Source organism: Gossypium hirsutum, chromosome D04 (assembly GCF_007990345.1).
Source record: "Gossypium hirsutum isolate 1008001.06 chromosome D04, Gossypium_hirsutum_v2.1, whole genome shotgun sequence".
Taxonomy (NCBI): domain Eukaryota; kingdom Viridiplantae; phylum Streptophyta; class Magnoliopsida; order Malvales; family Malvaceae; genus Gossypium; species Gossypium hirsutum.
The window spans coordinates 25975733-26002316 of record NC_053440.1 but is presented as its reverse complement, the minus strand read 5'-3'; the positions used below and the strand labels follow the sequence as shown (position 1 = coordinate 26002316).

At 37.0% G+C, this 26584-nt stretch overlaps 3 non-coding genes across 3 annotated transcripts; 1 reads left to right on the top strand and 2 right to left on the bottom strand.

The window, feature by feature from the left end:
- Positions 1–2039: 2039 nt before the first annotated feature.
- Positions 2040–2146, top strand: LOC121216514 (small nucleolar RNA R71). The gene has a single exon (XR_005912695.1). It is a non-coding gene; the product is annotated as a small nucleolar RNA R71 (small nucleolar RNA).
- Positions 2147–10884: 8738 nt separating this feature from the next.
- On the bottom strand, positions 10885–10991 carry LOC121216539 (small nucleolar RNA R71). Its single transcript, XR_005912720.1, has one exon. It is a non-coding gene; the product is annotated as a small nucleolar RNA R71 (small nucleolar RNA).
- A 3027-nt stretch (positions 10992–14018) lies between these two features.
- Positions 14019–14125, bottom strand: LOC121216512 (small nucleolar RNA R71). The gene has a single exon (XR_005912692.1). It is a non-coding gene; the product is annotated as a small nucleolar RNA R71 (small nucleolar RNA).
- Positions 14126–26584: the final 12459 nt, after the last annotated feature.

The window sequence follows — 26584 nt, the reverse complement described above, 5'->3', positions numbered from 1 at the left end:
ACTCCCAAATTCGGCTATAACGTCTAGCCGGTGTTTAGGGTGCTACAATTCATTCTTTAGTGCTTCCTTCTTTTGGAATTGTCTTCTTTTGTTGGACCTCATGAACCTCTTGAATCTTTTTGCAAGCATTGCCATTTCTTCATCATCATCATTGTAAGAGTCTTCATTCTTCTCACAAGTTGTTGATTTCAAAGCAACTCCCACCTTCTTTGGAACTTCTTTGATATCCTTTGCATTGTAGTTGATCTTCATCTCATATGTCAACAAAGAACCAATGAGCTCATCAGGGGAAACTGAGTTGAGATCCTTTGACTCTTTTATTGCCGTCACTTTAGGTTCCTAAGATGTTGGGAGACTATTCAACATCTTCTTCACCATCCTCTTGTTGGGATATGTCTTCCCAAGAGCTTTGAGAACATTGATGATATGAGTAAAGCGATCAGACATTTCTTTAATTCCTTCTTTCGATTTTACTTTAAACAATTCATAATCAAATATGAGAAGACTTATCCTGGACTCCTTAACTTTACTTGTCCCTTCATGGGTGACTTCAAGATTGTCCCATATTTCTTTTGCATTGTCACATAAGGAGACTATTGTACTCATTGGGACCAATAGCACAAAATATAGTGTGCATAGCCTTTGCATTTAATTGCACTTTCTTGATGTCATTTTCATCCCATTCATTCTCTTCCCTTGGGACAACAACACTTTTGACCCTCTTTATTGGGATAGATGGCCCATTAGTAACTATCCTCCACACCTCATAGTCGTTGGCTTGAATGAATAGCTTAATTCTTGTTCTCCAATATGAGTAGTTGGTGCCATTTAATAGAGGAGGCTTCATGGCAGAATGCCCTTCTCCCAATATAGTGGAATTTTGCTCTGATGCCATGTAAGAGGATTTTTTACGTGGCCTTCTAATAAGAAAACCTTAAGGATCTTCTCTCTTGGTGGTAAAATTATCTCTACAGATCTAGCTCTGATACCTATTGAAAGCTCGATGAAGCAAATCGAAAAATACCAAGAGGGGGTGAATTGGCCTTTTAAAAATTTAGTGAAAGCAAAGGCAAGAAAGAAATAAAAAATGCAAAGAGTTTAAACTGGTTCGGTGGTGAATCTGCTTCAATATTTTTCTTGTTGCTCTTTTCCTTTGTAGCCTGCTCCACTACTAGTTCTGAATTCTTCCTATTTTGTGAAATCTAAACTACTTTCTTTAATATTGGTGTCATTAACAACTCCTAATAACTACATACCACTTCTGAGTGTAATAGCTTTACATTGTTCCTTTCCTTGAGATCGTGAATTCTCGATATCACTCGGTAGTTCTCCTTGTAGTCTTAAGCCTAATGTTTTAGAAATTTGCCCCAGTTGATTTTCTAAAGCTCGTAAAGATGCAGGTTGACTTTGGATGATAGCATCATTCTTGGCCATGTATTCCTTCAATAGATCTTCCATCAAAGAGGAACTCGAAGCTAAATTTTGCTTAACATTTTACCGTGACATAAGTTGATTGTATTCAAGTGGTGCACCCACAACATTCTATTGAATAGCATTTCTAGAATTTCCCCTGGATTACTCCAACTGAAGTTAGGATGTTGCTTCCACCCCGGATTATATGTGTTGGAATATGGGTTGTTGTTATGGCGATTGAAATTTCCCATATAATAAAATGAGGCTAGATTTGATGGGCATTAATCAAAAACATGATCTTCTCTACAGTAAATACATGCTAACTCAGTTGCTTTCATTTCTTGCACTACAGCTGATCTTTTCAGTGTTTTAATCATATTCGTTAAAGATGATACCTAAGATGTTAGGGAAGTGATCGCATCAAGTTCCATTGCTCTAGAAACTCTTTTTCCAGTCCCTACTTTGGTAGTGGGATATTGATAATCATTGTCTGCTATCCTCTCCAGAATTTCGTGTGCTTCATTATATGATTTATCGAGCAGGGTCTCATTGGCTAATGTGTCAACCACCATCCTTGTATGTGTATTCAATCCATTGTAAAACATTCCATTTGTGTCCAATATTAGAAACCATGCATCGGCCATTTTCTGATTAACTCCTAGAATCGCTCCCATGCTTCATATAATGTTTCGTCCTCAGATTGCCAAAAGGACGTAATATTGTTCCTACATTTTGGTACTCATGTTCGGAGGATTAAATCTCAGCAAAAGCCTCTGAAAAAGTTCATTCCAGGATGCCATAGTACCTGATGACAATGCATTTAACCATGCTCTGGCATGATCTCGCAATGAATAAGGGAATCACTTTAGATTTAAGGCATCTTTAGGAGCACCATGCTGCCTGAATAAATCGTAAACTTCCAAAAAGAGTCTTAACTGCAACCTTGGTTCCTCAGTAGGCAGTCCACTAAACTGCCCCACTGTTTTTAACTGTTGAAACATCACCGACTTTAACTCAAAATGCTGAGCCTGGATATTCAGCCTGACAATTCCTGATTCAAATCATCTAAGATTGGCACTACATGTTCTCTGATGGGTTTTTCTCTGTCATCTATTATTCAAGGAATATCAGCATCCCTTCCTTCTTAATGAAATGGCTTTTCTCTAACATGATCATTTGTAATTCTTTCCGTTTCTAACAATTCTTTTCTCCTTCTTCTCAAGGTTCTCTCAATTTCTAGATCAAAAGAATACTCTTCAATTACTGAAATATCTCTACTCATTCACCAAAAAAAATCCTAAAAAAGTTAAAACACTAATTAAACTAAACTAACAAGATTTAAGAGATTATAATACACCAAATATTTCATCAAAATTATTGATCCCCGACAACGGCGCAAAAAACTTGTCGCATGTGAATGTGTAATGTGAATGTGCAAGTATACACTTCGAATCAAGTAATAAAGTGATGAGTAAGTATCGTCTCCACAGGGATCGAAATTGACTAAAATAATTGGTTATACTATTAATATAAAGTGAACTAATTAAACTGTGCAAAAGGAATAGGTGATTAATTGATAAAGAGAAGTAATGAAGGATTAACAAAATCAATTATGACTAAAAATATGATAAGACAATTAAGATGTTGTAGCAATTGTCAAAGAATAAGTGGGAAAGAGTTTGTACTATTGAATAATAATTGAAAAGTGTCGCTTGAATTTAGAATTTTTCCTTCTTAATGGCCTACAGTTTTTGAGAGAAACATAAATGAAAATCCTGAATAATTAATATTTGACCAGTCAATCCAGTTAACCCCTAACCAAATGTCATTACAAAACCCAACTATCACTGGTACGATCCCAACTTCGTAGAGTTGTCCGAGTCGTTTATGTGCCTGATCCTCAAATGAAGAAGTATCACTTGATTCTGAAATGTGATTTGAAAGTTGGCTAAGTATGGACTAAATTATCAAAAATAGGTTCAAGAGAGTTAAGTTTAAGGTGATGATAGGTTTCCGCTAACAAGAAAATAACAAGAGGTGAAATGATGGTGGAAAATAGATCGAAATGAACTTTAAGGTCAAGAAAGAACCAATACTATATATGAGTGTTGACCCAAGACTTATAGGACACTTAAGGTGATAGGTGAGGTAGGAAAATACCTTGACCTATTACCTAGGAAGGTAAGAACCGAAGGTATAGTTTTGGTTGAATGTCACACTCGAATTAGAGTGATAAGTTCGAAAATAGACAAAGGTTGACGCCACTGACAGCAGATAAGCCAAGCTAAGTCTTTGAACAAAATTTGAGAGAAGTAATCTCACAAAAATAAAAGAATATCATTCAAGTAGCAAAAAGTTCCTACAACCAGCAAATAATACAATATTTATAGTAAAATTCTAAGCTAGCCGAATAGACATTTGATTCAGATTTTAATCAGCTCAAAAATTCTAGAAAAATTCCAAGCAACTTCCTTGAAGGTTCCCATGCATAGAGGACATTAATGTCAGCTCCAAATGGCTGGTTTTAGCTGGAATTTAAGTGAGGTGTCTTGGGAGCTGAATGGGAATTAGATTCGGGCATAGTGCCTGGATGTATTAAGTGTGCTGCTTTGGTTAGCTAAATAACATTTAAGATTTTTAATAATGTCTTTAGTACTGCAATAGCCATTAGGTGTGAAAGCTAGGATATGAGCAGCCTTTTGTGTGTGAAAACACAAAACTGAACAGCCATGTCATGTGAAAGAACTTCCAGCAATGTGAAAAGAATTATTCAGCCGAATGGTCAGCTTGGGAAGAGAAATCAGCAACTCCTTTGGCCGAATAGTCACTTGGGAGATCTCAACCATCAGCACACTGGAATTAATCTTCATCCATGCATATGTGTCGTTCATTGTATGTTCCTGGAACAATTAAACCCAACAAATTAAATTATGTTAAGACATATTAAAAATAGGTAGCAACAAGGCACATTAAACCTGCTCATAAATTCGGCTGAACTATGACACATTAAAATGATGTAATGAGCTAAGAAAAATTAATTATATGTACTAACTAAGACATTAAAAGCATGCTTTAAAATAAAACATATTTAACACATAATTAACATGTCCAGATTTGACAAATTAAATACTTAACATTTATTTGAGTTGAACTAACTAATTAAACTAACCCAATTAATTTATTACAGTAGCTATAAAAATGCATAAATTAAATTGAGCTGATTTGAGCTCATTAAGATGAAATTGAGCTTAGTTCAGCTCGCAACAAATTTCATGGAGATCTCGTTGGGCAGGCCCAAGCCTCCTCGATGTGTCCAGCCAAGGTCTATCCCCACACTTTATCCACTAAAGTCGAAATAGCATCTTTGAAGCGCTTGGCTCGTGTTCGGGTGATAGGACCTTGAGGCAACTCCAAAGGCTCCTTGCTCAAGCTAGGTGTGACTTGGGGCGTGGCCGTATCAATAACACTACTCAAACAAACTGGGCGTACTATGCATATGACGGTCACTCAATCGGTTTATACTTCACTTGATATACTTCTCTTATATAAAAAAATAAGAATAGCATAAAACCTTTAATCACTTTTATGGTGGTTACTATACACCACCTTCCAATACGTCAGAAAAATTTAAGTGGAGGATTGAACTACGCCAATCAAATAACTTTACAACTCTACGCCTTAAGCTTAGATTCATAAGATTTGCGGTGTGACAAGAATCTACTCTACTGGTCCTTTGCCTCGATTGCTCGGACCTTCACTAGCTTCTTAAGCTAAATAAGAAACAATCATAATTATCAGACCATTTATCTATTAAAGTTTGATCATGCATGAATTAAAGCAAAGACGCAAATTCCTTTTCATCAACCTAAAGGTTTCCTAGAAATTACCAGCTAGTACTAAACAAGGGCACCTTGACTAGCTACTGGAACCCTTCTTCGTCTTTACTAGCGAAGACTCCTTAAAATTTTTCAAAGACTCAAGAAAGAATGTAGGGGAAAGCAAAGTAATGCAGGATGTTTATTGACAATGTTATATAGCACAAACAATGAAGACAAGGCTTAGTGTGGAGGTTAGAAGGTATCACTACCATCCTTAAATGTAACACCCCTATCCCGTAACCGTCGCCGGAATAGGTAAGGGGCATTACCGGACTTGTAACTCATGTCAGAACAGTAAAATTTTGAACTTTTTCTTGAAATAAAGATCATTCATTTAAATAAGTACTAAGCACAGCCAGGGATAAAATTTAAACTTCCCTAAGTAAACATTCGAAAGATGCCATTTTCGCATGGCTTATATACATTAACCAAAAATATTCTTCCGCCACTAGTCTATTCTATACATGCCATAAGATAATCCAAAACGTAGCGGTACCAAACAATGGATAGTGATAGTGTGACTAGTTGCTGATGATCCCCGAGCCTGTAGCTTCCAAATGAGATCTATAAGACAGAGGAAACAGAGTAAACGGAGTAAGCATTACAATGCTTAGTAAGTTTTAAGCAGTGTCAACAGATAACAATCAAATTATAACATAGTTGTTCGTATTTTTTTTATTTCACTCTTCCTTCGGGCATACCATCCCTTTACCGAATATGCACATCTCATCATATACAATAGGCAGATAAACTTTCACATAAAAGTGAGCTCATGTGACATAGATATATCGTATGCATCACATAACTACCTTATGATTTAGTGCAAATCAAGCTCACATATAAACTTGGAGTACATACCTGTTTAACCTTTCGCATTGAATATATTTATAAGCAATTCTTATTACGAAGTCTTACCCGGACAAAATCCCCACACGTAGTCATTGGGTCTTTAGAGCTCGGATATAGTACGAGCACGAAGCTTACGGACATTAATCAGTGATAATATTCTCGCATAAAGCCTGCGGGGTTTTAACCCGGATATAGTACTGACACAAATGCCCTTCGGGACTTATCACATTTATACACTTTCACATCCATCACGTTGGCCACTCGGCCCTGTCACATATATACACTTTCACATTCATCACATCGGCCATTAGGCCTTATCACATATATATACACTTTCACATTTATTCAAATATACTTCACATACCACCTATACTATCATGTACAGACTTGGTCTTGGCCGAATCTACATCCATCACTTTCCAATGAATAATTCAATTTTACGCCATACTATCATTTCATATTCGAATACTCATAAGCTTACAATATCACGATTTAGAATTCAAGTATGGGTTTAATCAATAGCTTATGAGCAACTAAAACAAGTTTTATCCATGTTTACAACAAAATCACATATTCACTACGAGCTGTTTTCCTGAGCAATGGTCACTAAATTATTTATAACCGGAGCTACAAAACTCCAATTCACTTGCCGTTAATTTTTCCTGAATATAGACTCATATATCTTCCATCCATAAAATTTCCAGAATTTTAGGTTTGGCCAATCAATACCAGATTTTTCTTAAAGTTTCCCCTGTTTCACTGTTTGACTAATCTGACCACTCTTCACTACGAATCAAATTTCTCATTTTACAGAATTAAAAATGTGTTGTATTTGATTTCATTTGAAACTAGACTCATTAAGGAGTCTAAGCATATAAATTTTATCTTATAACCATTTTTGTACAATTTATAATGATTTTCTAAAAACAGAACAGAGGATTACAGGGTCATTCTGCGCTGTCTCACACAACTTTAAGTATCTCATTATCGGAAATCCCTTTGCTTACACGGTTTCTTTTATAAGAAACTAGACTCATTAAGCTTTAATTTCATGTCTCATTCAGCCTCTAATTCAAATCCATAAATTTATGGTGATTTTCTAAAGTCACGTTACTGCTGCTGTCCTAAGCAGACTATTTCAAATTACCCTTAAATTCCCAAGCTCAAACACTTAAGAACTTACCATTTGAGCTTAGAACATATCATGGCCACATCATATCTTATTAAATCAACTCATCATGTCCTATTATAATTGAATTTACTCAACGTTTAATCACTTAAAACTTACCTCGGATGTTATCGAATTATCACGAATCGACTATTCAGCTACTTCCTCTTTCCCTTATCCGAAATTTGTGCCCCTTTTTGTCCTTGAGCTTAATTAAACAAATTCAACTTATCACATCTCTATTATTCAACAAAAATCACATTCGGCACATTTAAAAAAAACATTGATAAGTCTCAAAACACAAGCAACACTTATCAAAGTCATGTAATTTACGCACTTTACAAGGCACTACTACATTTATAATCTTACTTTCATACAACCATTCTTCTTTGACCGAATGCTTCCACACTCATGTCTTCATTAACAACCTCTGAAACTACAATTTATTCACATCCTTATTTATGTTACATTCGGCTATCATAATAAAAATATATAAATAGTTACACAATAACCACTTTAGCCGATTACTACAATTAAAACAGTCACAAAGACTCAATTAGGTTCCACCCAAACATGCTTCAAACACTTTTCAATCAATTAGCCTGCCCAAATACTCATTTTATAACATACACATTTCATTTGAGGCCATTCAACAACAATTCACTATCCTTTAGACCAAAACCGAATGCTCCTTTATGGATTTAGGCTACCAACAAATAGCATAAATTCCATCCTTATGACATTTTACCTATGGCGAATGCTATACTAATATTTTTAAAGAAATATCAATTGGCATATTCACCTTACCACTTCTCAAAATTACAAACAATTCATGTCATCAATTTGGGAGTATATTCGGCATTCAAATAACACATAATAAATTTCTCTAAAAAAAATTCTATAAATTAGCCTCCATTGCCGAATTTACTAATACATTACCCCTTTAGCCTAAAGTCATTTTAGCATATAATGCACAAACATTATACCACCACCATTAAATACATGACATAACCGAATCAACAAAATCATGAGCAACGTGTCAAATATAATTCACACTTATCATTACACTTTGGTCAATTTATCAAAATCATTAATAATCATCATTTGATGAAATCACCATAACCAACTTAACAATATAAACAAGCCATTTAAACCCCCAATTTATCAACTTTGACAAGTTTAAAACTCACCTAATGACAAATTACAAATTAAAGCTTCAAGCAATCAAATTTAACTCATCAAGAACTTGGCCGAATACACATTCTTTGACCAAAATCGAAATTCAACGTGGGGTTTATAAGGGATTGCATCTAGCTCATAAATTAAGTTCACAATTTCCTATTCATGTGAAATTTAACCTCATGGAGTCTATTAAGTACTCTTAATCCCTTTTCTAACAACAAATTTCAAACATAGGATTTTCTATACAAAACCGTACATGCTTCCATAAAAAAAATCTAAGAGAATAACTCATGGTTTAAGATAGAACTAAGATACAAACTCAATTTCACAAGTTTTCAACAAAAAAAATGACATAAACTCATACCTTAGAATCAATCTATGCTAATGGCCAAATGTGTCTTGAGCCTTTTTTTCCCTTCTTTCTCTTTTCTACTCACGGCAATGGAGAAGAAGAAAAGACCCAACTTTGTTTTTCTCACCCTTTTAATTATTTAATTCCTCTTATAACTTATGACATATAATAGCTTGATTTATTATAAAACTATTTGATATTATTTAACTAAAATATAACATACAAAATGCCAAAATGTGTCATTCATGCCCATCCTTGCCGTCCACTACCAAGAAAAAGGAATGTTTGACATGCAATTTTTAGCCACTACCAATTAACCTATGACATTTTCAAGATTTTTCACATAAGCCCCTTTTTATTTATTCATTTAACATTTAATTTATTAATATAAAAGGCATATATTTTGTATCCCATACTCCTTATTTTATTGTTCCTAACATCCATCACTAACAAAACATGTTTGTGACATGTTTCCACTCATAGCATGGACGGCCACTATGCCTTAATTTGGGTAAATTGACATGCAAACCCATCATTTTCACAATATGCATTAATAGGCCACTTTGCATTTGCCTAGCACATTTCTAAATTTTCTCACATAAGTCCTATTTGATAAAATTCACTTACAATTAACAAAATTCAAACATGAAATTTTCACACATGCACATGTACATATAATGAGCATCAATTATGACGGTTAATTATTTTTATGACTCGGTTTAGTGGTCCCGAAACCACTTCCCTACTAGCGTCAAATTAGGGGTGTCACATTAAAATTGAGAAAAGACTTGCCTAATCGTCTTCCAAACGTAACTACTACCACTAATCAGTTTAGTGTGTAGTAAATGTTGTTTTCACACTGTAAAATCCAAAATATATAGATATTTCAATACTCTTTTATTTATAAATTCTACTAATTCTGATTATAAATATAATACTTTCTGTGGTTTTATAATTAATTTCATGATATTTTATTATTTCCATGGGAATGTGTTAAGTTTATGGATTTTATGTTAAATGTATGTTATTTTGTTATCTTTTAAGATTTGTTGGGCTAAAGGAAAGTATGACAGGATTTTGGTTGTATTTAAGTCTTAGATAGGTATAGGTTGAAAGGATGATAATGCCATCACATGGACTTCAATTGGTGATAATTTTTTGCAATGTATATTGTTTCATTTTATGGGTATTTGAATATTGATTTCATCTTTGAATATAAACTGTCACTTTTCCATCAATGATATTCTTCTTTATTTTGTTTAACAAAATTGATCAAAATTTAAATTTACAAATAATTACCACACAATCCTTGTGGAGACAATACTCTTTAACTTATTACTTGTACGATTGTGTACACTTGCATGTAATCACGTGGCAAGAAGTTTTTGGCGTCGTTGTCGAGGACTGTATTTGTCATTATTTGTGATGATATTTATTTTGTAGTTTGGTTTATTTTTATTTTTATTTTTATTTTAACTTATTTAGTTTTCATGATGTTTTAAGATTCATGAACATAGACCAAATTATCCGTCTATTTCCAATTGACCCAGAAATTGAACGTACCTTTAGGCAATGAAGAAAGGGAGCGATCAGCGTAATGACAAGTTGAAGAGATGAATCAAAATTTGAGAGAAGACACATACTGTAATAATCAAAATCTGATCCTTGTTGCTGATGACAGAGATAGAGCAATTAGGTAGTATGCTATGCCTTTGTTTAGTAAACTCAATCCAGGGATTGTAAGACCCGAGGTTGAGGCCCCTCAGTTTGAGTTAAAGCCAGTGATGTTCCAGATGTTGCAGACAATGGGACAGTTCAGTGGGATGCCTAATAAAGATGCAACTCTAGTTAATTATGGAAGTAAGCAACTCTTTCAAGTTACTAGGAACATTTGAAAATACCTTAAGATTGAAGCTTTTCCCATATTTGTTGTGATGTCGCGCACGAGCATGGTTGAATTCCTTACTGCCCCATTCTATTTTCACATGGCAGAATTTGGATAACATTTTTTGATGAAGTATTTTCCATCAAGTAAGAATGTTAAACTCATAAATGAAATTACTACATTTCAACAATCTGATGATGAGTCCTTGTATGGGGCATGCGAACAATAAAAGGAGTTATTATGAAAATGCCCTCATCATGGATTCCTTATTGCATTCAACTTGAGACCTTCTACAATGGTCTCAATGCTTAGACAAGAATGCTAGTAGACGCTTTAGCTAACAAACCTCTTCTTTCAAAGTCATACAATAAGGCATACAAGATCTTTGAAATAATTTCGAGTAACAACTACCAATGACTTACTCATCAAGCAACCATATGAAGAAGAGTCACAAGATTTCATGAAGTCGATGTTCTTACATATTTAGCAGCTCAGGTATTTACTATGACTTCCATGCTTAAGAATGTTTTTGTTAATGGATCAACACTAACATTACAAGTTAGTAACCAAGTCAGTTTGAGAACATCACATGTGTTTACTGTGGTGATGGTCACACATTTGAAGAATGTCCATCTAATCCCGAATCTATTTACTATGTAGGAAACCAACTTCAAAAATGGAATGGCACAAGTTTGGAAACACGAAAATATACACACTTTTTCATGCCCTTTTTTACTCAAATGCATGCAGTTTTAGTAATATTCTTGTCAAAAAAATAAAATATTCTTGTCAAAAAATATATAATTATTATAAAATAATTAAATTGCACTAAAATTATTAACAAGTTTAGTTTTAATTAATTTTATATCAAATTTTCATTAACTTTGATTATTTTCGATAGATTTGCACAAAGGGCAAAAAATGATTCGGTAGACACTATTAGAAGCACAAAATCGAGAAGCAATTTTGAAGCATCAAAGCAAATTAATTTTTCAGCCTAAGACAGTCCAAATTATGACTATTAGTTCATAATATAATTATTTTTAATTTTAATCCAATTTAATTTGGGTTAAATTAATTAATTATAAAAAAAGCCCGATTGAGCTAAACTGAGAAAATCGATCCAACCGAGCATAGGGCTACCCAAAATCATCCCACATGCTGACCCAATCAGCTTGTTTGGCTAATTATTTGGCTTGCAAAATGGCCCTTGAGGACTCCTTCAATTTGCATTCAAACCCCTCTATTATTCATGGCTTTCTAGATTTGCCCTTACCTAAAAATGGCATGTTTGAAACCTTCAACCATGTCACAAATGTAGCCAGCCATGGGGGGAGTCTTTGGCTTCTAATTTTTTCTATTTTTAGCAGCCATCTCAACCTATAAATACCCCCTTTGGTTGCTCACTTCAAACACATCTCAAACCTTCTAATCTCTTCACTTCTATTTCACTTTCTCTCTTCAAATCCCTTCCATTGTTCTTCCTTTTCTTCCCCATTCCTTTGCCAATTTCACCTCTAGAAAAAGAATCCTTCAACCACTATTTGGAGCAGCATTCAAGTGTTCGTGGAAGCCTCGGTTCTATAAGAATAAGCGGAGAAGGAGGAGCGGAGTAAACTAGTCAAGCCTTGGAGAAACACTGGATTTGATTCTTGTTCCTTACCTTTTTAATTTTATTGTTGTTGTTATGAACATGTCTATGAATATTTGTGATGTTTATATGTTTAATTTAATTAATATGGGTTAAATTTAATTTGTGTTAGGTTGATTGCATTTCGTCCACTGAATTTATTAATTTTTTTTATGTTGTTATAGGCCTTGGTAAGATGTTTGATTAAGTAAAACTATGACTAAGTTATTCTTGCATTACAATTGTAAGGTAACTAATGAATTAATTATTTAAACGGATTGAAATTGTAATTAACTGACACGATACTTAATCAGTGCATGGTTAATCATCTAATGTAGCTGAGGGTTAAATTAGCAATGGTATCTAACAATACATTAGCCTTACATAACTTGCAAGATTATTGTGATTAAACTGTTTCAAGGTAGAAATACATTGTTACCTCACGCAATCTTTTATGTGCTTATGAAAATTGAATTAATTGTTTGAATTCGCATAGAGATATGTACAAGAGATTATTTTGATTTCATAAGTATGTATTTGCATTAACACATTTGCTTACTATATTTGTTTAATCGATTGAATTGACATAGAGATATAGTCAAGAGATAAATGGATTTTGGTAGATGAGTATGTTCATAAGTTAGCAAATTACTGAGTTGCCGTGAATTTATTCGTAACAACATGAACATGAGTTTAATAATTCTAAGTGAATAAATGTAATTAATCTAACACAATTATGTCATCTTGATTAAAATTATCTTTTGAAATTGTGTATTGGAACTTTTAATTTTATTTATTTTACTTAGTTAAAAATCTTATTTTTTAATCACCTCCTCAAATCAAAATATTTTTCTTCACCGAAGTGTTTTTAACTGCATTCATAAATAATTCTTTTCACAGTACCTGTAGGTACAATAACTTGACACTTTCTTGTTGCTTTATTACTTGTTGCGATTGTGTACACTTGCACATTTTTATCGTTCGAAGTTTTTAGCGTCGTTGCCGGGGACTATTTTTAAAAGTCATTATTTGTGAATTTTTTAGTTTTGCATTTTGGTTTATTTCTCTGTTCAATTTTAACTTAATTAATTTTTTCTATGTTGTTTCAGGTGTTAATGAGTATTGATCGAATTATCGATTTACTCCCCTTAGATCCTGAGATTGAAAGAAATTTTTAACAACGAAGAAGACAAGCAAGTCAGAGAATGACCGAAGAGATGAACTTTGAAAATCTGAGTTAAGGAAACGAAGCAAACCCTGCTCAAAACCCTATCCTTATTGCTGATGATAGGGATAGAGCTCTAAGGAAATATGCCATGCAGGTGTTTCATGATCTTAATATGGGTATTAGGATACTCGAAATCAAAGTACAACAGTTCGAGTTGAAGCTAGTCATGTTCTAGATGCTTCAGATAGTTGGCCAATTCAGTGGAATGTCTATCGAAGATCCTCATCTTCACTTAAGATTGTTTATGGAGGTGAACGATTCTTTCAAGTTAGCTAGAGTACCCGAAGATGAACTTCGATTAAAGTTGTTCCCATACTTGCTAAGGGACAGAGCTCAAGCTTGGTTGAACTCATTGCCACCAAATTCAATTTCCACATGGCAAGAGTTAGCAGAAAGATTCCACATGAAGTATTTCTCACCTTGTAAGAATGCTAAGTTGAGGAATGAGATCACTGCTTTCCAACAAATGGATGATGAATCCTTGAATAAGGCATGGGAAAGGTATAAAGAATTGTTATGGAAGTACCATCATCATGGAATCCCTCGTTGCATCTAATTAGAGACGTTCTATAATGGTCTCAATGCTCACACGAGAATGGTTGTGGATGCCTCTCCTAATGGTGCTCTCCTTTCTAAGTCTTATAATTAAGCTTATGAAATCATCAAGAGGATTACCAACAACAATTATCAATGGCTAACCAATCGAACAACGTTAGGAAGACAAGTCGCTGGAGTACATGAAGTGGACGCTCTCATTTCAGTTGCATCTCAGGTATCTTCAATTTCCTCAATGCTTAAAAATTTTACCACTAATGGGTTTAACAGTTTTACAGCTCAGCCACCAAAAAAATTTAGCCTGTGTCTATTGTGGAGAAGGACATTTGTTCAAAAAATGTCCATCAAACCCAAAATCTATGTATTACATGGGTAATTAGAACCAAACCCGAGGAATGCAAGGATTGCAATCCAATTTCTTGGAGAAACAAAGGGGCTGGAACCAATAACACTTATGCACAACCTAGATTGACCCAGCCACCTGTTTTCCCCCAACAAGTTCAGAAACCAACCCAAGCTGAACCTTCCAATAGCTTAGAGAACATATTAAAGGCATATATGGAAAAAACTGACGCCACTCTAAGGAATTTGGAGAATAAAATAGGTTAACTTGCCACTGATCTTAGAAACTGTCCATAAGGTTCTTTACCTAGTGATACGGAGAATCCGAGGAATCCCAGGAAGGAGCATTGTAAAGCGTTGACATTAAGGAGCAAAAAGACATTAGAGCCCAACATCGTCGAAGTTGAAAAGGAGCCAACTAATGCTCAAGATCTAGTGGAAGTTCAACCGAGTGTTGGAATTCTAGTTTCACCAGAACCAGAATCTGCAAAACCCGATAAGGTAATTTTTGAACCAGTCAATTCTGATGAATAACAACTTCGTTAGATGCAAAGTTGCCACAAAAGACGAATCAACCAGTTCCAGTAAAGAAACCTCCACCACCCTATCCTCAAAGACTTCAGAAGTAGAAGTAGGAAGTCGAATTCAAGAAGGTCCTAGACGTACTCAAGCAACTTCATATCAACATTCTATTGGTTTAAGTACTTGAAAAAAATGCCAAACTATGTCAAATTCATGAAAGATATCCTATCTAAAAAATGAAGACTAGGAGAACTTGAGATGGTAGCCCTGATGAAGGAATGCAATGCATATCTTCAAGACAAACTATAAGCAACATATTATGGTAAGGCACTATGTGATTTGGGTGTGGGTATCAACTTGATGACCATGTCAATATTTAGGAAATTGAGGATAGGTGAAATTCGTCCTACTACGGTCACACTTCAATTAGCAGATCGATCCTTAGCACATCTAGAAGGAAAAATCGAGGATGTATTGGTACATGTAGACAAATTTATTTTTCCTACTGACTTTGTTATTCTAGACTTTGAAGTAGATAAAGAGGTGCCAATCATCCTAGGAAGGCCTTTCCTAGCAACTGGAACAACCCTTATTGATGTGCAGAAGGGCGAGCTTACAATGCGTGTTTAGGACGATCAGGTAACATTTAATGTTTTGAAGTCTATGCGATTTCCTGACACAATTGATGATTATTCTGCAGTGTCTGGTTCAGAGGAATCAAACTTAACTTTGTTGAGGACCCGTTGGAGTAAATTTTGACATCAGACCCTCCAAGTGATGAACAGGTTGATGAATTCTTAGCTTTGCTAGAAGCTAATCAAAAAGGATTTAATCCACAATCCCGCTTTCAATCTTTGGAGTTAGAGAAAAGGGATTATGCCGAACCAAAAGTGTCAATCGAGGAGCCACCTAAATTATAACTGAAGGTACTACCCTCACATTTAAAATATGTTTATTTAGGTAACGCTTCTATTTTGCCTGTGATTGTTTCAGCGGAATTAATCGAAGAGCAAGAAGAAAAACTCATCCTAGTGTTGAAACAGTTCAAGAAGGCTATCGGATAGACCATTGCTAATATTTGTGGCATTAGTCTATCTATATGCATGCATAGGATCATCTTGGAAGATGGTGAGAAAAGGAAGATTGATGGACAACGAAGACTGAACCCCATGATGAAGGACTTGGTAATGAAAGAAATCATTAAGTGGTTAGATGCAGGTATAATTTACCACATCTCAAACAGTTTGAAGGTAAGTCTGGTCAGTGCGTGCCAAAGAAAGGAGGTATTACGGTCATAGAGAATGAAAACAATGACCTAATACAAACCAGAACGGTTATAGGATGGAGAATTTGCATCAATTACCTAAAGCTGAATAAGGCAGCAAGGAAGGATCATTTTCCTTTACCGTTCTTGGACTAGATGCTGGATACGCTCACAGGGTGAGACTATTACTTTTTTCTCAATGGATACTCAGGGTATAATCAGATTACAGTAGCACCAAAAGATCAACACAAAACAACATTCACATGCGGTACATTTATATTTAGACTCTTGCCTTTTGGTTTATGTAATGCACCTACTACATTTCAAAGATGTATGATATCTATTTTTACTGACATGGTTGAGAAATACTTGGAAGTGTTTATGGATGATTTTCTAGTGGTTGGAGACACTTATGATGATTGCCTAGGCAATCTAGCCAAGGTACTAAGGCGATGCGAAGAAACAAACCTCGTACTCAATTGGAAAAAGTGTCATTTCATGGTACGAGAAGGTATTGTTCTAGGGCATCGAGTAACGAGACATAGAATCGAGGTAGATAAAGCAAAGGTAGATGTTATTGAGAAACTCTCCCACCTCCAACATCTATAAAGGGTGTTAGGAGCCTTTTGGGACATGTCGATTTCTATCAGAGATTTATCAAGGACTTCTCCAAAATTGCTAAACCTTTATGCAAATTATTGGAGAAGGACACGACATTCAAATTTGATGAACAGTGTTTGATAGCCTTCAATAATTTGAAGAATAGGTTAGTTTCAGCACCAATCATCGTCACACCAGACTGGGATTTTCCATTTAAACTGATGTCTGACGCAAGTGACTTCGCGATAGGAGCTGTTATGGGCTAGCGAAGGATCAAAGTTTTTCACCCCATCTACTACGCAAGTCAAACTCTGACGGGAGCTCAGTTGAATTATACGGTAACAGAGAAAGAGTTACTTGCTATGGTCTTATCTTGTAGGTACCTAAGTGACAGTCTATACAGACCATTCAGTAATTAAGTATTTACTTTCCAAGAAAAATGCTATGTTGAGATTAATCCGATGGGTACTTCTACTCCAAGAGTTCAATCTAGAAATTTGTAACACCCCGAACCCGAAACCCACACCGGAGTCGAACACGAGGTGTTAACTGACTTTAACCCCTTATAAAATTTATTTTCCAGACACTGCCCAATCTGTGTACTAGTCGTTTTAAAAATCATATCTTCAGTTTCGTAACTCGAAAATCAGTTTCGTAATTTTTCCCAGAAACTAGACTCATGTGCCCATCTATGTATTTTTTTCTAGAATTTTTGGTCGGGCCAATTAGTACAGTTTATTAGTCAAAGTCTCCCATGTTGCAGGGGTCGACTACACTGACCTTTTCCCATTACGACTTGGATATCTCCCTGCACGGGGCTTCAATACTGATGCCATTTGTTTCTATGAAAACTAGACTCAGAGAGGAATCTATACATATATGGTACGACCCCTAATTATCTCTGGTTAATTTATAATGAATTTCAAAATTCGGAGCAGGGAATCCAGAAACCGTTCTGGCCCTGTCCCACAAAAATCTGATTATCTCTTAATATACTGCCCATATGATCTTTTCGTTACTTCCTCATGAAAACAGACTCATCGAGCTTCGATTACATAATTTATTCATCAATTAATTCCACTCCTACTATTTTTAGTGATTTTTCAATCTCATGACACTGCTGCTGCCAGCATCTGTTACGAAAGTAACTAGGTCCATTTCATGCCTACCCTTGATCCAACTCAATCGAACATTCGTGCCATTTTCGCATGGCTTAAAGTTTACATGCCAAAGTTCAAACACAACGTAATAGCTTATACATGCCAAAATGTTCTTCTAAGCCAACTAAGAAGAAAGTACCAAAACTTGCTATCCGGTGTGATGACTTCGATGACGGCCCGATCACGCAAAAAGAGATGTGTCCAAGAAACCTAGAATAGGTGACAAGGAAACACCAAGTGAGTTTATAACTCAGTAAGTCATAAGCTATGCACTACCATCCATCAATAACATTATCACAAGAGAAAACAAAATGGAACGAGGCTAATTACTCCATCCATTCCGAACCATACCATAGTTCCTCCAACCTATCGATTCAATTTCATATCAATTCATGCATTCACATTCCATATACTCATCAATAGGACATTGAAGCATTTTCATAAATCAATTTATTTTCGTTACAATCAAACGACTAAACGGCCTTTCACCCATCCTACGATAAATTTTATGTACGTGACTTCAAGTATAGTTGTCACATAGGTTCAAACTTACCGAGCTCAACACCAAGTATAAGCATAGCACCTATTAGCCATGTACTCAAGACACTTACCCGATCCGCTGTCCGCGATCGACTCAATAGTGTCGCACACATAGTGTCCATAATGATTCACGAATGTATATTGAGTCCGCACACTCAGTGCTATATAATCAACTCGCACACTTAGTGCTACGTAATCAAATCGCACACTTAGTGCTACATAGTCAAACTCGCACACTTAGTGCCGCATGGTCAATTCGCACACTTAGTGCATCATATTCATTTCGCACACTTAGTGCAACATAGTCAAATCGCACACTTAGTGCTGTACAATTTAATCCCGCGCACTTAGCGCCAATCTCATGGTCATAAATGGTTATACCCGCACGTTTAGTGCCGAGATCAACAACTCAGTACATCTTACCTCTTTTCTTTTCATTCAACAATTTCATCATCACATACGTACATGCATATATATATGTATATTTATTCATTCCATTCAGCATCAATACATAAACATTATGACCATTTGAAATAATACCAACTACATGCTTAATGACTTACCTTGTGTTGGGTAAAACGGTTCCAACTCGACTACTCAGTGATCTTTTCTTTGCCTTTATCGGATCTAGTTCCCTTTTGCTCTTGAGCTTAAGTTCAACAAAATTTAAAATAGTCATTAATCGACTATTCAAGTATTACTTTCAGAATAATATATATTGATTTGACCTTCACACACATAGATTATAGTAAGCTTTATAATAGTCAATAAATAACTCATTGGCAAATTTTCATTAATGTTTACAACAAAATCACATATTCACTACGAGCTGTTTTCCTGAGCAGTAGTCGCTAAATTGTTTATAACTGGAGCTACAAAACTCAAAATCACTAGCCGTTAATTTTCCCTGAATATAGACTCGTATATCTTCCATCCATAAAATTTTCAGAATTTTTGGCTTGGCCAATCAATACCAGATTTTTCTTAAAGTTTCCCCTGTTTCACTGTTTGACTATTCTGACCACTCTTCACTACGAATCAAATTTCTCATTTTACAGAATTCAAAATGTGTTGTATTTGATCTCATTTGAAACTAGACTCATTAAGGAGTCTAAGCATATAAATTTTATCTTATAATCATTTTTGTACAATTTATAATGATTTCCTAAAAACAGAACAGGGAATCTAGTAGTCATTTTGACTCAGCCCCACAATACTTCAAATATCTCAAGATCGGTAACTCTTTTGTTTTTATAGTTTCTTTTGTAAGAAAATAGACTCTTCAAGCTTTAATGGCATAATTCACTCAGCTTCTAATTCAACTCCTACAAATTATGGCGATTTTCCAAAATCACCTTACTTCTGCTGTCCCCAAACAGATTATTACCAAATCAAATACTAACATTAGCATTTCACCTTAATAGCTAGCTTACCAAGCCTTAATTTAACATATTAATCTTTAACATATCTTTCACTTTTCATCAACAACTATCAAAAAGCTCAAGCACTCATCAATGGCAAAACACAAAATCATCATCAATCCACAAAATTGAACCATGGGTTTTTAGAACTCAAGTCAACTACTAAAACATGCATGCATCTCAAGAACAACATCAAACATACCTTAGTCTAGCAAACCACCATAGCCGATTTTCTCAAGCTCTTCCCCTTCCTTTCTTTCCTCTATTCGGCCAAAGGTGTTCAAGAATGAACACATTTTTTTTTTGTTTTCTTTCCTCAACTCACGGCAACAAGGGGGGGTATGGATGAGACCATTTTTTTTTCATCACCCTTCCTTTTCATTGTTTAATTACCATGCTCTTTATTTTATTTTTCTTAGCATACATCACTAGCATAACATGTTGGTGACATGTTTCCACCCATAGCATGGCCAGCCACTATGCTTTAATTTGGCTAATTTGACATGCAAGGACAAACACTTCCCCACATATATTAATGGGCCACTTGAACACTTGCCTAGCATATTTCTAAATTGTCTCACATAAGTCCCTACTAATAAATTCCACATACACTGACCAAATTAAAGTATGGAACTATCACACAAGCATTTACGCACATCATAAACACAGAATATAATCTTTAATTATTTATAAGACTCGGTTTTGTGGTCCCGAAACCACTTCCCGACTAGGGTCAATTTTAGGCTGTCACAACTCTCCCCCACTTAAGAAATTTTCGTCCCCGAAAATCTTACCGGTAAATAGGTTTGGATATCGTTCTTTCATCGAGATCTCGGTTTCCCAAGTAGCTTCCTCGATCCCGTGTTTGAGCCATAACACCTTTACTAGCGGAACTCTTTTGTTTCGTAACTCCTTCACTTCACGAGCTAGGATACACATCGGTTCTTCTTCATAACTCATATCGGCTTGAATTTCAACCTCTGATGGGCTAATTATGTGCGATGGATCAGATCTATAGCGTCGAAGCATCGAAACATGAAAGACGTCATGGATCTTTTCAAGCTCAGGGGGCAAAATCAATCTATACGCAACTGGCCCCACTCGTTCGGAGATTTCGTACGGCCCAATGAATCTCGGGCTCAACTTGCCTTTACGGCCAAACCTAAGTACCTTTTTCCAAGGCGAAACTTTAAGAAACACTTTATCTCCCACCTGATATTCAATGTCTTTTCGTTTCAAATCCGCATACGATTTCTGACGATCTGTGGCTGCTTTCAGACTTTCACGGATTACCTTTACTTTCTGTTCGGCATCTTTAATCAAATCAACTCCGAAAATTTTACTTTCACCGAGCTCGGTCCAAAACAATGGTGTACGGCATTTACGACCGTACAAAGCCTCGTAAGGTGCCATCTTAATACTTGATTGAAAACTATTGTTGTAAGCGAATTCAATCAAAGGTACATACCGTTCCCATGAACCACTAAACTCAAGGATGCAGCATCTCAGCATATCCTCGAGTATCTGAATTATCCGCTCGGATTGACCATCGGTTTGGGGATGAAAAGCGGTGCTAAAATGCAGCTTGGTACCCAAAGCTTCTTGCAATTTCTTCCAAAATCGCGAGGTGAATCTCGGATCTCTATCGGACACGATAGAAATAGGTACTCCATGTAATCTCACAATCTGAGAAACATACAATTCGGCTAGTTTATCCAATGAAAAATCCGTACGCACGGGGATAAAGTAAGCCGACTTAGTCAGCCTATCAACAACAACCCAAATCGCATCCTTCTTACTTGCGGACAATGGCAGTCCGGACACAAAGTCCATTGTGACTCGGTCCCATTTCCACTCGGGTATCATGATCAGCTAAAGTAACCCTGAAGGCACTTGATGTTCCGCTTTCACTTGTTGACATATTAAACATCTCGAAACAAAGTCGGAGATGTCTCGTTTCATACCATGCCACCAAAACCGACGTTTCAAGTCGTTGTACATTTTCGTGCTCCCCGGGTGAATTGACATTCGGCTACAATGGGCTTCGTTCAGAATCATCGGAATGAGTTCTGAATTCCTTGGAACACACAAACGACTTCTAAACCTCAAACAACCATCATCATCAATCTGAAACTCCGATTCCTTGTTCGGAACACACTCAGCTCGTTTTGCAACCAATTCATCATCGACTTCCTGAGCTTCAAGAATTTGATGAGTCAATAATGGTTTGGCTTTTAATTCAGCTACTAACACATTGTCAGGTAGAACAGACAAGTGTACATTCATCGCTCGCAAAGCAAACAGTGATTTCCGGCTTAAGGCGTCCGCAACCACATTAGCCTTTCCCGGGTGGTAATCAATGACAAGCTCGTAATCTTTCAACAACTCAAGCCAACGTCTTTGTCGCAGATTCAAGTCTCATTGAGTCATCAAATATTTGAGACTTTTGTGATCCGAAAACACATGGCACTTCTCACCAAACAAATAATGTCGCCATATTTTCAATGCAAACACAATGGCGGCTAGTTCGAGATCATGGGTCGGATAATTTCTCTCGTGTGGCTTCAATTGTCTTGACGCATAGGCCACAACTCGACCTTCTTGCATCAATACGCAACCCAACCCAAGTAGGGATGCGTCACTATAAATGACAAACTCTTTACCCGATTCGGGTTGCACCAAAATTGGAGCTTCAGTCAAATGAGTTTTCAGTTGATCGAAGCTTTTCTGACATTTCTCCGTCCATTCGAACTTAACATCCTTTTGAAGTAGCTTCGTCATTGGTGTGGCTATCATCGAGAAACCTTTGACAAATCGTCGGTAATAACCGGCGAGCCCTAGAAAGCTCCGGACTTCGGTAACATTTCTCGGAGGCTTCCAGTTAAGTATGGCTGAAATTTTGCTCGGGTCAACTCGAATACCCGATGCGGATACCACATGACCCAAGAAGCTAACCTCTCTTAACCAGAACTCACACTTACTGAACTTAGCATATAACTGCTTATCCCGCAAAATTTGCAACACTTGCCTCAGATGCTCAGCATGTTCGGTCTCATCTCTTGAATAGACCAAGATGTCATCAATAAACACAACTACGAACCGATCCAAATACGGCCTGAAGATCCGATTCATCAAATCCATAAACACCGCAGGGGCATTAGTGAGCCCGAACGGCATCACTAAGAACTCGTAGTGACCGTATCTCGTTCTGAAAGCAGTTTTGGGTACGTCCGAATCTCGAATCCGCAACTGATAATAACCCGATCTCAAATCTATCTTTGAAAACACCGATGCTCCCTTTAATTGATCGAACAGATCATCAATACGCGGTAACGGATACTTATTCTTTATCGTCACTTTATTCAGTTGACGATAGTCAATGCACAACCTCATGGTTCCGTCCTTCTTTTTCACGAACAATACTGGTGCACCCCAAGGTGAGAAACTCGGTCGAGCGAAACCTCTATCCGTCAATTCTTGCAACTGAGCTTTCAACTCTTTTAACTCGGTTAGTGCCATACGATACGGAGCGATCGAAATTGGCATAGTTCCAGGTACAAGCTCAATACCAAACTCTACCTCCCGAACAGGTGGCAAACCCGGTAACTCTTCAGGAAAAACATCCGGGCATTCACAAACCACCGGCACCGATTCGGGTTTCTTTTCTAACTCCTTGTCATCAAGTACATACGCGAGGTATGCTTCGCACCCTTTCCTTACATATTTCTGGGCCAACATTGCTGATATTACAGCTGGCAACCCCCTTAAGTCCGCAGACTCAACTCGGATTATTTCGTTATTTGCGCACCTCAAATCGATAGTCTTGCTTTTGCAATTCACAACCGCATCATGCGCGGTTAACCAATCCAAACCAAGAATAACATCAAACTCGTCGAACGGCAAAAGCATCAAATCGGCCGGAAAACAGGATTCTCAGATTATTAGAGGGCATCTCTTACACACTTTATCAACAAGTACGCATTGACCCAAAGGGTTTGATACTCGAATTACGAGCTCAGTAGACTCAACAGGTAGAGTCTTACTGGTTGCTAAGGTTTCGCATACATATGAATGAGTAGAACCAGGGTCAATCAATGCAATCACATTAGTATCAAAGAGAGTGAAGGTACCAGTGATGACGTCGGGGGAGGATGCCTCCTCTCGTGCGCGAATGGCATATGCTCTAGCAGGAGTACGGTTCTCGGCTCGATCGGCCGTATCAGAGGCCCCCCTCTGACTACCACCCCTGCCTCCTAAAATTCTCGGTGGTCTACCTCTAGATGTCACTCCACTAGGTCTTGCACCTTGAATCTTATTCTTCTCATCCAGCTCCGTGCAATCTCTAATGAAGTGGTCCTTCGAACCGCATCCGTAACAGGCCCTGCTAGTAGACTTGCCCCAACATTCACCTAGGTGTCGTCTTCCACATTGGGGACATTCAGGTTTCTCGTGACGATTATTGCCCACACTAGCTACCGAAGTAGCTCGGGAGCCCATCGATGGTCTTGCCCTGATGGAAATTCCCGCAGTCGCCCTCGACTTATTAATGTCCTCCCTGAACTTCTTTACAGCTGAGAACGGAGCTTTACCCGTCGATCTTTTACGATAATCTCTAGCTTCAAATTCAGCCTTCCTCTTCTCCTTTCCAAGTTCTTCCGCCTTGCAGGCTCGTTCGACTAGTGTTACGAATTCTTTTATTTCCAAAATACCCATTAGTAGCTTTAAATCTTCATTCAATCCTTCCTCGAATCTTTTGCACATAGCAACCTCATCAGCTACACACTCCCGGGCATACCTACTGAGTCTTACGAATTCATGTTCGTATTCAGATACAGTCATACGGCCTTGCTTGAGTTCCAAGAACTCCTTACGCTTCTGATCAATGAACTGTTGGCTAATAAATTTCTTTCGGAATTCCGTTTGAAAGAAGTCCCAAGTTACTCGCTCGTTTGGGACTATGGAAATCAAGGTCCTCCACCAATAGTAGGCTGAGTCTCGCAACAAAGATACAGCACATTTTAGACATTCGTCAGGTGTGCATGACAATTCATCGAACACCCGAATGGTGTTATCAAGCCAGAACTCGGCCCTTTCGGCATCATCAGTTACTATGGCCTTGAACTCCTCGGCCCCACGCTTCCTAATCAAGTCTACAGGTGGCTTACTCAGCCTCACAAGATCAGCGACTGATGGCATTACAGGCTCTTGGGGTGGATTATTCAAATTTGGGAATTGTTGGACAGCCGGGTTGGTTCGGGCATATTGCGCGACCCACTCATTCATCATGGTAAAGAAGGCTTGTTTAGCCCCCTCACCTTGATTATTCGCAGATGACTGAGGTTCAACAGGCGGCGTCCCTTGTGCAGGAGCAGCCGCTACGCTCTCAACGTCATCCGCTAGGGTTCTTTCTACACCGGGATCCATTTACTAATCAAAACAAAAACATTTCAACCGTCAGAAGTCATCACCCTTTTAAACATTAACATTAAGGCATGTATAGCTAGACTCATACGTGCTATGGTAGTCCTAGCACCGACTAAACCATAGCTCTGATACCAATCAAATGTAACACCTCGAACCCGAAACCGACACCGGAGTCGAACACGAGGTGTTAACTGACTTTAACCCCTTATAAAATTTATTTTCCAGACACTGCGCAATCTGTGTACTAGTCGTTTTAAAAATCATATCTTGAGTTTCGTAACTTGAAAATCAGTTTCGTAATTTTTCCCAGAAACTAGACTCATGTGCCCATCTATGTATTTTTTTCTAGAATTTTTGGTCGGGCCAATTAGTACAGTTTATTAGTCAAAGTCTCCCATGTTGCAGGGGTCGACTACACTGATCTTTGCCCATTACGACTTGGATATCTCCCTGCACGGGGCTTCAATACTGATGCCGTTTGTTTATATGAAAAGTAGACTCAGAGAGGAATCTATACATATATGGTACGACCCCTAATTATCTCTGGTTAATTTATAATGAATTTCCAAAGTCGGAGCAGGGAATCCAGAAACCGTTCTGACCCTGTCCCATAAAAATCTGATTATCTCTTAATATACTGCCCATATGATCCTTTTGTTACTTCCTCATGAAAACAGACTCATCGAGCTTCGATTACATAATTTATTCATCAATTAATTCCACTCCTACTATTTTTAGTGATTTTTCAATCTCATGACACTGCTACTGCCAGCATCTGTTACGAAAGTAACTAGGTCCATTTCATGCCTACCCTTGATCCAACTCAATCGAACATTCGTGCCATTTTCGCATGGCTTAAAGTTTACATGCCAAAGTTCAAACACAACGTAATAGCTTATACATGCCAAAATGTTCTTCTAAGCCAACTAAGAAGAAAGTACCAAAACTTGCTATCCGGTGTGATGACTTCGATGACGGCCCGATCACGCAAAAAGAGATGTGTCCAAGAAACCTAGAATAGGTGACAAGGAAACACCGAGTGAGTTTATAACTCAGTAAGTCATAAGCTATGCACTACCATCCATCAATAACATTATCACAAGAGAAAACAAAATGGAACGAGGCTAATTACTCCATCCATTCCGAACCATACCATAGTTCCTCCAACCTA